Source organism: Protopterus annectens, chromosome 15.part0, assembly GCF_019279795.1.
Source record: "Protopterus annectens isolate FY-2018-M chromosome 15.part0, PAN1.0, whole genome shotgun sequence".
Taxonomy (NCBI): Eukaryota; Metazoa; Chordata; order Ceratodontiformes; family Protopteridae; genus Protopterus; species Protopterus annectens.
In genome coordinates, this window is record NC_056749.1 from 201,037,152 (window position 1) to 201,050,088 (window position 12,937).

Genomic DNA, 12,937 nt, shown 5'->3' on the forward strand with positions numbered 1-12,937 from the left:
CCATGTGACCCCTGTCCTGCCACCCTTCTACTTGTACTAGGTCACAAGCAAGATCGGTGTCGCTGTCTTTGATCACCATTTCTAATATGATGTCAACAGAAAATACATTGACCTTACCATCTAGCCTGATTGCAATATCAGACACGACATGCTGTGTGTGACTGACCACAACACTGAAACCTGTAATACCCCAGTGGCTACTAGCTTCTTACACAACAGTTGTCTGCATTTACTGTCTTCTGCTGGTTATAAAATTCCACATTTATCTCAAGATGGATTTCATCATGTTTCATTTTTTCTGAGCCTCCTGTTACATACTGTGCATAAAACTCCAGAAACACCACATTGGCCATGTTGCACTTTAGCAGCCTTGTTATAGGACTGCATCAGTTTACACTATCTGTGCTTTGTGAATTCATTCTGCTAAACTTCTGCTGAACTATCTGCATTTAAGAACTGTACATGCCTACCCCAGCAAACCAACGAATCATTTCCAGAACTTTTACTAAAACAGAGGTAAAAAACAAAAACCTATAATTACCGGTCTCCTTTCTAGACCATCTTTTTTGAAAGGGGGACCTCAACATCATTCCACTCTGGTTATTTACTATATGTGCACATGTAAACTGGGTTAGTCCACCTGAGCTGAGACTATTTTCAGTGCTGATCCCGAGAGAAAAACTCCAGAAAAACAAGTACAGAATTACATAATACGCACAACAAAATACTTGAGGTAGATTAAGTTAACAAAAAAAAAAAACAAGAAGAAACAAATCTGAATTAAAAAAATACATGAATAGGTTAGAATGAGATAATAAACATAAAAGTCTGTACATAAGAAAAGCTCCTAGAAATAAGAAAAAAGTCTAAATAATCCATAGCAGAAACATTTTGTTCATTCATTCTCCAGTTAATCACTTCATCCATTTCAGAATGACACAGGATTCAGAGCCTATCCCAACACTCTGTGGGAACAAGGCAGATAAACTAGTTCTGGAATGGGTGCCTTACCCATTGCTGAACACACACACACACACACACACACACACACACACACACACACACACACATATGAATCACCATTTCCCCATGTCATATTTTTAAAAAACAGAGTACCAAGGATTAGTCTAGATAAAATCACTTTATCTAGAAGTTTCTCTCTCTAATACCCTCCCTGTGGGAAGAATAAAGATGCCTTGTTGACATTTCAAGTAGTTTATTCAGTTAAGTATGGAGATGGACAAGTATTCTACAATTCTCAGTACTCATTTCTTGTTAGTCCTGTCACTCTCTAGGTCACAGGTGAGATACAAGACTTCACTCAAGCCATCTAGATTACCTCTGTTTTGACCAAGTCATAATTTTGAGATATGGGAAAACAACCTGGCAAAATCCAATAGAGACACATGAAGGACATGCACACTCTGTACACAGCGCACCCCTACCAGGAACCAAACAGGAGAACAAAGCCATGTGAGGCAGTAATACTAGCCACTGTACCACTTTACTGCCCAAAACAAAAACATTTGCGAAAGTTTAATTTAGCACAACACATATGAGAATTAACATATGTCACAGACTAACGTATTATGACCATAGTCTAAAAATGAGTACATACTTATCCTTTCTAGGTGACAGCACATGTTAATACACTCTATGTACAATAACATGCACAGTACATGTTGCTGTGCATATAGTATATGTATTTATGCGGAATGAGATTGTTGTGTTGCATTTCATTTTCTGATGATTTGGTTTTAGCAGAAGGAAAATTAAGCAATACCAGGAATGCAGTCATGTACAAAGTTTGAGGTGAGGTAGCTTTTGGGGGCTTTTCTAAATGGAGTCTTGTTTGTACGATATCTTAGGAAAGTCGAAGTTCTAAAGTTCAGATCCAGTATTTTCCCTTGATAACATTGTCCTTAGGATAACTGAACTGGGTATGTATTTAATTAACAAAGTAAGCAAGAAACTATGTATTACTTTAGTAATGCTTGGAAGGCAGTGCAAGTATCCAGGTTATATAACATGGCATGGGAGCTTTCTAATAAAACCATATTTAGCTTTTGCTTAATTTCAACCTCAGGCTAGACTAGAGTGAGGTGCAATGGTGAGTTGTCTTGGGGTAGCCAGATGTAAGTTTTGTTGTATGATCATAGGACTGCTTCAGTTTTGCTGATTGGGTAGGGAATATATTTGTTAGAGTATTTCATTTATGTGAAGAGCCCGTATAGAAATATTCTGGTTGCATTGGTTCATATATGTGGTATAAAATTCCTTAGCCCTTTACAGAAAGAACTACCAGTTGTTTTATCATTTTCAGTACAACATTCTTCATGTGTTGATCAGACTTGAGTTTAAGACTAGTTCAGGTGTAGTGGTGCAGTGGTAGCATTGTCACCTCAAAGCAAGAGGTTCTCCGGTTCGATTCTCAGCTGGAGTGCCATCTGTGCAGAGTCTGCATGTCCTCCCTGTGTTTGTGTGGGTTTCCTCCAGGTGCTCTGGTTTCATTCCACGTTAGAAATACATGTGTCCGGAGCATTTCTCCCCGGGCCTCCGCTGAAAATTGGCTTTGTCCAAGTAGGACTTTCCGGTTAACAAATGTTAAATAAATAAATAAACAAAATGAAGATTCACTGATGATATGACATTATCTGGGGTTATGTCATATAAGAATAATTCGCATACCTCTCAACCTCTTAGCACAAGAAATCTGGACAAAACCAAAATAACGGGGAGACAAAGACTCACAATCAGGGACATAATTTAAATATTGCTGTTATAAAATTATAAAATTAAAAAGTTGCTAGAACAAAAGGTTTTGTAATAGCATTCCTTTTTTGAGTGATATGAAGCCTGAAACTCAAATATTTGTTATTAATGACTTCAGTCCTCAAATTTTTCCCAGGAAACCATCAATTTTATGTGGAACAGATGAGAAATATGTGGTACAAACCTGGACAGTTGACAGATATGCATTTATACAGAATACAATTTGCCAGCAGGTGAGAGACTCTTAAGGCTTCAGATGGGCATTTTTCATCTAAGTAATGATCAATCAGTCTAGGACCATTATGTGCTAAGTGTCTGAAGCTTTTCACCTTTTCTTTATGTTGACATCAAAATCCCAACACTCCCTGAAAGAGGTTGTGGCCCTATAACCCTCTGCTTATAATATCTACATCTGGTGTCAGTGAACTACTTAGAAAACTATACTTAGTTTGAAAATGAAGTTTTACCAAACCTTCTTTCAACTGGGTATCACTGACCAAGCAGTATTGCACTTAGCAGCCAAGCCTAAAACCATTGAGCCTTGTCTTGGAAATAGCAGTAACAGCATAAGGCAAAAAAAAACTGGGTAACTTTAGTGCCTCTTACAAGCATGGCAGCTGATACTGTAACTGCACTTTGGTTGACCAAATGTGTCTCCAGTTATATCAATTCTATTCTGCTACTAACACTAACATCTCAGGGTGACACAAGGCGAACCACACACTGATCAATTTATACTGTTGTCATGATAATAATATAATTTTAATTAGCCCAGACAGGAAAACAGCATTACCTCCACAAGTCAAGATTCCAAGATGAGTTGTGTTTTCCGTGGCGGAGAAGTTTTATTACAAGTTCAATTTCCTTATATGTTGCAGCAAAGAAAAATCATTTAGCTACAAATAAATTAGATCATTAATTGATTGATGGCACTAAGTAGAAGCAAACCAACAAAATAATGCAGCCCTTCACTTAAATTATTAGAAGGGGGTCCTTGAAAGCAAAGTTAGGCAATGTGAAGCTATCACATGACAAAGCAACAGACTGTGTGATTAATGTTTCATAATGCAAGCAATAAGGAAAAAAGTAAAGGGAAAAAATAAAAAGGTTGGACTAATGGTAGAAACAATAGTGAATGAGTGTTCGATCAGTACTTTTCTAGTTTAGTCAACAGCACTTGACAAGCATATAGATTACAAAAAATGTAAGTTTAGTCAGAACCAGCCAAAGTGTATAGTAGAGAATATTAGATAAAAGCAAGTGCTTACCACCTTTACAGTGCATCTTACTACAAGTAATAGGGTAAAAGGCAGAAACTGGAGGTTAGAGCAGTCAAAGGAGCAACAATACAGATAGTACTAAGTCTAGTTAAATCTAAAGATTGGCACAGCAGTGCTCCACAGATTATTTAAAAAGTATGAAATATTTACAGTAATAAAGCAGGGTCACTAGGGAGATATCCATGGCAACAGCAAAAGAATTTGCTCTAGAGTTGCAACAAATACTAGGGAAAAGCAAAAGGGGAATGTCCATGCTTTGCCTTGACATACAGCAATCCCTGCTAGAGAATGTTTGATCTCCAACAGGGTATTAAAAAACAGATATCTCCCAGTAAACAAACAAGTCTAAAGCTTCACCACAGCATATTATACTGTGAAGCACAAAGAGAAATAAGCAAGCTGCCACCATCTTTTTTATACTTATTTTGTGAGTATGAAAAATATAAAATGAAATTAAAGGGAATTAACAAAATAACTATAGCAGCATTTACAAGCACTTGCCATCTCATTTCTGTTTAAGCATTTAATCAGCACAGGAAAAAAAATAAGCTAATGAAAGTAACTGCAGTGCCAACAGCAGTTGTAACTGGACTTGTTATTTCCTTCCCCCTTCCAGTTAAGCATTGCAAAAAATTAATAAACAAAATTAAAGCAAATAGCAGCAGCAGTTACAATGGTGGGCATGTGCGTGCGTGCGTGTGTGTGTGTGTGTGTGTGTGTGTGTGTGTGTGTGTATCTGAGTTTCTGTATATGTGTAAGTGTGTGTGTGTGTGTGTGTGTGTGTGTATCTGAGTTTCTGTATATGTGTAAGTGTGTGTGTGTGTGTGTGTGTGTGTGTGTGTGTGTGTGTGTGTGTCTGGGCATCATTAAATGCTCATATTTTGGATGCAAAATATTTAACCCAATAGCAATTACACACCTTACATCAACTTTGAACTAAAGTAACTATTTAGCATTAAAATATAAAAGAAAATTGAGTCACTATAACAGTAAAATATGTATAAAGTAATAATATAACAAATGCAAAAAAAAAATGAACAGCCATGCAAGAAAATGGAGACAACATCTCAGGATTTCCTTTCTCCTAGCTGGTCATACTTCCAGTTGATCATCAGCTGCTTAGCTTCTGATATTGTTGCTAAGAGTCACACATCTGGCATTACTACCCCATGCCTGAATGGAAGGAAAGGGGAGTGCAAAGGTCGATGAATGACAGTATACTTTCTGACTGAGACTGTCACGTGCAATTTGGGGAAAGGAAATGGAAAGTATTGTGTAAGCAGGAGCAGAGCTGGAAGCCAATTCCATCACACTGGTGTCATGTGCATCAGGGCTTTTTTCTCCCACAAGACTCTAGCCCCTCTGGGTGTCGGTGTCCTCCTTAAGGCTGAGAAGACAGTGAAAAATGATCCCGGGCACCAAGGAGACCATACCCCATTAGCTATCTCATACTCCCATGCCAACATGACATCTTCAACCCCCAAGGTAGGCATACCTGTCTACCCTGCTGGTACTCTCAGACAACAAAATTACTAATCATACTCAGGCTGCCTAGACTACATGCAGGGCTTTCTTGCTCTATGCCAATGGGCTGGCTTCATCCAGGATTTCTTTAAGTAGACATGCAGGGCTTCATTGATCTATGCCAATGGGCTGGCTTCATCCAGGATTTCTTTAATTAGACATGCAGGGCTTCATCAGTCTATGCCAATGGGCTGGCTTCATCCAGGATTTCTTTAAGTAGAACTCTTGCTTCTGGACACAAGGGTGATATGATATTCAGTATAAAGCCTCAACACTGTCTTCATACAGTTGTACCCTGAAGTGTGATTTTCTAACATTTGTGAAATCACCCTTTTGGACACATCTATTCAATGAAATTTGCATAATTTCTATGGAGGGGTTGTCCAGATGGGCCACTGAAAATGTGGATATAACATGTTAGGAAATAGCTAGTTATGACCAATGATGTGAATTTAATGAAATAAAATTTGAATTCTCCACAGAAGTCTTTTGTATAACTTACCTGATTATTTTCAACCACTCACACACTTCCAATAACAAGACATAACATCCTGCCAAATCCTAATACTTTCCCACAGTGCAGGTGATGAATTTTCAACATGTGTCCACTCTCTAAGTCATCCCTTTCTCTAAACCCCACTTGTTCTGTGAATAAATTTGGTTGCCTTTTTTTTCAAATCCTCACAGGTCTTTTTCTTCTCTTCTATTCTATGTGTTATCCTAATAGTTAATCAAAAAAAAATGTAAGGTTGCACTATCTATCAAAAGCTGCCACTCTGAAATAAACATGAAGAAAACCACTCATCCGTCAATATGCCAAAAAGAAAAAAACTTTAATTTAATGACACTCACTGTTTTCTTCCTACAGAGTTAAAGAACTTCAACATAAATATCCTCCATTCCAAAAACAAACAGCTTAAATAAGAAACAATTATTTCTGATGAAGTCCTTTAACTCTGTAGGACAAAAACGAGTGTTGTTAAATTAAAGTTTTTTTTCTTTTTTGGTATATTGCTGGTTGAGTGTTTTTTTCACGTTTATTTCAGAGTGGCAGCATTTGATAGATAGTGCGACTGGTTCGTATTTTGTACCACTACTTTATGTTTCAATTTCTTTATCCTTATATTTGCCTTTCTTATTTCATCGTGCACCTTTTTAACTCCATCTAATATCCACTTAATCTTTTCATGTGCATTCTTCATTTTCTGACCTTTTTCATTCACTTCTTCATACATTTCTAAATGCAGCTTTTTGATCTGACAATATAATAACCTCCTTCCAGCCTTCATTTTACTTACACTGAGTTTATGAAAAGACTGCTATATGTTCCTGTAATCCAAGATTCCTATTTTTCTGACACATCCCAGAATTACTGTGGTTTTGGGAGATCACACAGTTGCATGATCATGGCTGTTTAGTAATGCCTCTTTTCATATGTCGTCACTTCATTTGCACTTGTTAAGACTAGGTCAAGGATATTCTTGTTCATGTTTGGGATCCCCACTCTGCTTGTGTCTAGCTTCCATCAGGGCTTGAACTAGTTATGTCTCCCTTTTTAACCAAGACACTGAAACCCCCAGTTTGCTGCTAAAAAAATTAAAGTCTTCTGTCACTGTGGTTCTGCTCTTTGAATGTACACTGAGCTTGCTTCTGACTTTGTCATTACCCACCCCTCATTCCTGTACTTGTTACTCTGTGCACCTCCCATTCCTGTACTTGTTACTATATGCACCCCCATTCCTGTACTTGTTACTCTGTGTAACCCCCATTCCTGTACTTGCTACTCTGTATACCCCCATTCCTGTACTTGTTACTCTATGTACCCCCATTCCTGTACTTGTTACTCTGTGCAACCTCCATCCCTGTACTTGTTACTCTGTGCACCCCCATTCCTGTACTTGTTACTCTGTGCACCCCCATTCCTGTACTTGTTACTCTGTGTACCCCCATTTCTGTACTTCTTACTCTGTGTACCCCCATTCCTGTACTTGTTACTCTGTGCACCAGCCATTCCTGTACTTGTTACTCTGTGTACCCCCATTCCTGTACTTGTTACTCTGTGCAACCCCTATTCCTGTTCTTGTTACTCTGTGCAGCCCCTATTCTTGTACTTGTTACTCTGTGCAACCTCCATCCCTGCACTTGTTACTCTGTGCACCCCCATTCCTGTACTTGTTACTCTGTGTACCCCCATTCCTGTACTTCTTACTCTGTGTACCCTCATTCCTGTACTTGTTACTCTGTGCACCAGCCATTCCTGTACTTGTTACTCTGTGTACCCCCATTCCTGTTCTTGTTACTCTGTGTACCCCCATTCCTGTACTTGTTACTCTGTGCAACCCCTATTCCTGTTCTTGTTACTCTGTGCACCCCCCATTCCTGTACTTGTTACTCTGTGTACCGCCCATTCCTGTACTTCTTACTCTGTGTACCCCCCATTCTTGTACTTGTTACTCTGTGCACCGCCCATTCCTGTAATTGTTACTCTGTGCACCACCCATTCCTGTACTTCTTACTCTGTGTACCGCCCATTCCTGTACTTGTTACTCTGTGCACCGCCCATTCCTGTACTTGTTACTCTGTGTACCCCCATTCCTGTACTTGTTACTCTGTGTACCCCCATTCCTGTACTTTTACTCTGTGCACCATCCATTCCTGCACTTGTTATTCTGTGCACCGCCCATTCCTGTTCTTGTTACTCTGTGCACCGCCCATTCCTGTTCTTGTTACTCTGTGTACCCCCATTCCTATACTTGTTACTCTGCGTACCCTTATTCCTGTACTTGTTACTCTGTACACCCCCTACTCCTGTTCTTGTTACTCTGTGCACCCCCCATTCCTGTACTTGTTACTCTGTGCACCGCACGTTCCTGTACTTGTTACTCTGTACACTCCCTATTCCTGTTCTTGTTACTCTGTGTACCCCCATTCCTGTACTTGTTACTCTGTGTACCCTTATTCCTGTACTTGTTACTCTGTACACCCCCTATTCCTGTTCTTGTTACTCTGTGCACCGCACATTCCTGTACTTGTTACTCTGTACACTCCCTATTCCTGTTCTTGTTACTCTGTGCACCCCCCATTCCTGTACTTCTTACTCTGTGTACACTAACAACCCCAAGATTATTGTGCTGCACCTCTAGTTTCAGAGGCAGTATTTAGTCTTGTCTTCCTTTTCTACAGCATCATCTTCTTCTGCACACAATTATCCAACCCTGGATATACATGTTTCACGCTGACATATTTTGCCCTTTGCCAACATATAACCCATGTTTAGGTATCTCCATGTCCCTGACTACAACATCAGCACATTATTTATGCAGACATGTACCAGAGACTACTGCAGTTTTCAGTTCCAGCTTCCTGCTAGTGCGGATGACAAAAAGTTATATTCGTGTTTCCCTTTATAATGTAATAGGATGGAGTGTAGACTTTGAAATGGACATACCTGAAATCACTTAACTCGCTGCTTCAAAGACAGTAGTGAAGCAGGCTTTGAATTCATAGCTTTCATTATGAGGTATGTTCAGGCTCTACAAAACTAACAAATTATACTGACCTTTTTTTCATTTGTTTTTTACTTTATCGTAAAATGTATCAAAATAAGATAAGATACACTTCCAGGAAGAAAGTTTAGAAGTTAATGCACAGAAAGTATATCAGATTCTTACCATTTTGATTTATTATCTATTTATCTGTTAACCAAATAAGTAAAATGGCCAGAAGAACCTTCACAGACATAACCAGGGCCAGAAGTAGCCACATACCTAAACAATACAGAAATTGCTGAAAAAGTAATTGAAGCGGTGGATAGTGGTTATGTAGTGCGTGCAGCATATCTAGTTTGACGCTATTTACCATGCAGGCATTACCGATAGACTATTAAATCTGAACATAAATATTTATATTGTGCAGTTGATAGCTAATTGATTGAAAGAACCCATGTGGTTAGAGTATTTGGTGCCACTTCTGAAAGCAAAAATCTTATCAGTGGTATACCACAAGGCTCAAGTTTTGAGCCCTGTGCTATTTGGTGCATATTTCTCAGACCTTCAGACCAGCACTTCTGGCCTATGGTTAACTAAGTTTACAGATGACTGTAAATTGGGTGTTGTTATTCGATCTTCATCTGACTCACAATTGCTCCAACATGGCTTAGACCATGTTAACAACTGGTACAATGACAAAAGCCTTAAATTACACTTAAAAAATGCAGCATAGTTAATTTTGGTAAACAAAACATTTTCCCTTAGTACATAGGAGATGTACCCTTTCTATCGGGCACTGTTGTAAGGTATCTGAATATTCTTGTTGATAATTCCTTACATTTGACCATCATGTCTCTACAATAGTTCAGAAGGCCTTTTATCTGGCCCATCTAATTTCCAACAGCATCTCCACAAGATCTAAACAACTCTTAATTCCCCTTTACTCATATCTTACCAGGTCCATTATCGAATATAACACACCTTCAGTCATGTGTTTATCTAAGCATATCACACAGCTTGAGAGACCTCAAAGATTCTTAACTAAAAAGATCAGTGGCCTCAAAACATCTTAGTTCTCAGGAGAGACTAACACCCCTTTCTCTGTACGCAGTCTGACAGACTCCTCCATGGAGATCTATGTTTTGCCTTTTGTAATGAAATCTCCAGCCCTATTTGATCTCCTATTCCTTTGCAGAACTAAAATACATCAATTACTCGGTTCAAGGAACTAAACCCTCACCACAAGATAAATATGACAAGTTGGTATGATAGGTTCATATCCCAACTTATCCTTCACCTGTGGAACAAACTTCTACTAAATGTCAAGCAGATTTGCACCCTTGCCACCTTCAAGGTAGACCTAGATTATTGGATGTGTAGTCTGAAATTCTCTTCCAGTCTATTTTGTCTTGCCCTCCTTGAGGCTAGAGACAAATTTTAATTAGTTTTTTTTCTTGGATAGGCTTGAAATGGTCTGCAGACTGATTGCCTAGTACTTACCTATGAACCTATAAAATAATAGGTAAACAAAAATCATTGTGTCATGTAAATAGTTCAATAATTCAGTAAACTAAAAAGCACAATAGAAGCTAAGAACAGGGAAATAGTTTAGATTATTTCCTGGTAGTAGGTAATAAGTCACAATTATAATTTTGGTGTGTTTATTATAAGACAGGAACTAGACTAAATATTTTAAAGACTGATAAAAAATATGCAGTGTCTTGTCAGATGGAAATAGAGGCAGGTAAAGAAAACAGCAAAAACCGCAGTGTCTGTACCACTTCATAAGGCACCTGGAACAAATAATTCAGGTAAGAAGTAGGAAGGAGGTACATACTATGGAATGATGGCTATGCTAGTGAGTTGTGAAACTACTTCTTCAAGATCAGCAGTCAGTGAAGCCACACTACAAAATGTGTCGGTAAAGAAGAAAGAGGAAATAAATCTGCTTAACTGTGCAACTACGATGTCTGCAAAGGAGTACGCAACATGGAAAGAAGCAATCAGGTTTTCAAATCTGTGATCCCAAATGACAAGAGAGGGCTATGAGGATAAGAGGGGATGAATGAAAGAAATCGGGCAGTCACATTAGTTTTTTAAGCAGGTACATTGGGAGCAATCTATACGTATGGCACAAGAAGAAACCTGAAGGTTTTTAGATTTGAGAGTTCCTTGTGACAGGAGAAATAGAGTTTCCAGCCACGGATACCATATTAGAGAAAGCTTTATCAGAGTACAGTACAGGAATGGAGGCAAAGACAAACAAGTGCACTATTAGACTGCATACATGGACTTTAGTTGGAGGGTGCAACTGAGAGTGAGGGGGTGAAGTAGATATTGCAGAGTAAATTATATAGAGGGGGGCAAGAAGGAAAAAGGCTATGGCAAAGACAGGAGACAATAAGTCTTCCTTAAGGAAACATGATGGCACTGCTATCTAACAAACAACAAGATTAAATAATAGATATTAATAAGAGTACTTTGGAGAAATGTTTGTTGCAGAGGAGAAACACAGAAAAGGTAATGCATATTTTGGTCAGGGAAGGAATATGTTTTTTTTTTTCTTCAACACTTCTAGATTTAGAATGAAAAGCCAAGTGATTTTGCATGCAGCTATTAGCTGCTTAACAATAGAGGTACAATTCATGACAAAAAAAAAACAATAGAAGAGCAGCTCAGGAAAGCATACAAAGAAAAGAGAGAAGGCATATTAGAGTGGCAGAGATGAATAAAGATCTAACAAGTTTAAGTAATACATCAGGCAGTTGACAGAGGAGGTAGGGGAAGATGCATGTGCCCATCCTATGAGGGGAAGGGCAGTGGTCCTGGTCAGTCATGCCTGCAGCACTGGAAAAAGAGGCAAGTCTTTAGCAAGTGGGTGGGACATCCAAGTTGGTAATGGTAGCACTTGCCTGCAAGCATGAAGGAATGCAAATAAGTAGGTTCCAGAGCATAGGTAGGTCATAAGCCTATGTTAGCACTGAAGGGCAGGGAATTAAAACACTATGCATAATGTCTTCAGTTATCAGGATGACAGTGAGGACAGAAAACCCATGATTTCTGTAAAAATGACAGCTTCCCAGATGGATCTCCCCATAGATAATTTAGAAAGGATTTTCCCATGTTGGTACTCCCCCCAACTCTGAGAAGCAAATGGGGTCACATCCAATAGAGTGATATGATTGGCATGGCAGAGGAGAAAAACAAATAAAAATGAAAAAAAAATGAGGGAGAAAGGTCTATCCAAATCGTGAAGATATTATCAGGAGAATAAACAGTAGACTAGAACACCACAAGGGCCAATGTATCTAAATGAAATGGACTGAATAAGGCTTTGAGGTCAACCAATAAATAAAGAATTAGTTATATGTTTATTAATCAGCAGATTTTTAGCTGAACATCAATCCCATACTTGAGAAAAGTAAGTCGCAAAGTATGCTTGAATAGATGCAAAAAGACAGACAAGAGAAGAACAATTTCATCCAAATAAATAACAGTCAAGAATACTGGTGGTGAAATATAGGTCATTATTATTGCCATTTGTGCATATTTAAGCTCTGCAACTCCTATGTATATTACATTAACTGTTTTGCAGTTTGGGGGGGGGGGGCACATATTGTCAGCTGGACTTCTACAGCATGCAAAGCAGTTTTACCACAAAAAATGTGTATACCCTCAGAGCAACAACCTAAATTATATGCAGTAGGATGCACTGCACAGTAAATGATTTTATTTTTTTGTCAGAGTAGTTAGGCTGCAGGCAAGATGACCTCAGAAGAACATTCCAAGATGTCAGTGGAAAACTGGTTAAAGAACGTAAATCAAATGGAGTCCCACATACATTTTTGAACAAGGTTGGCATAACTGATTCCT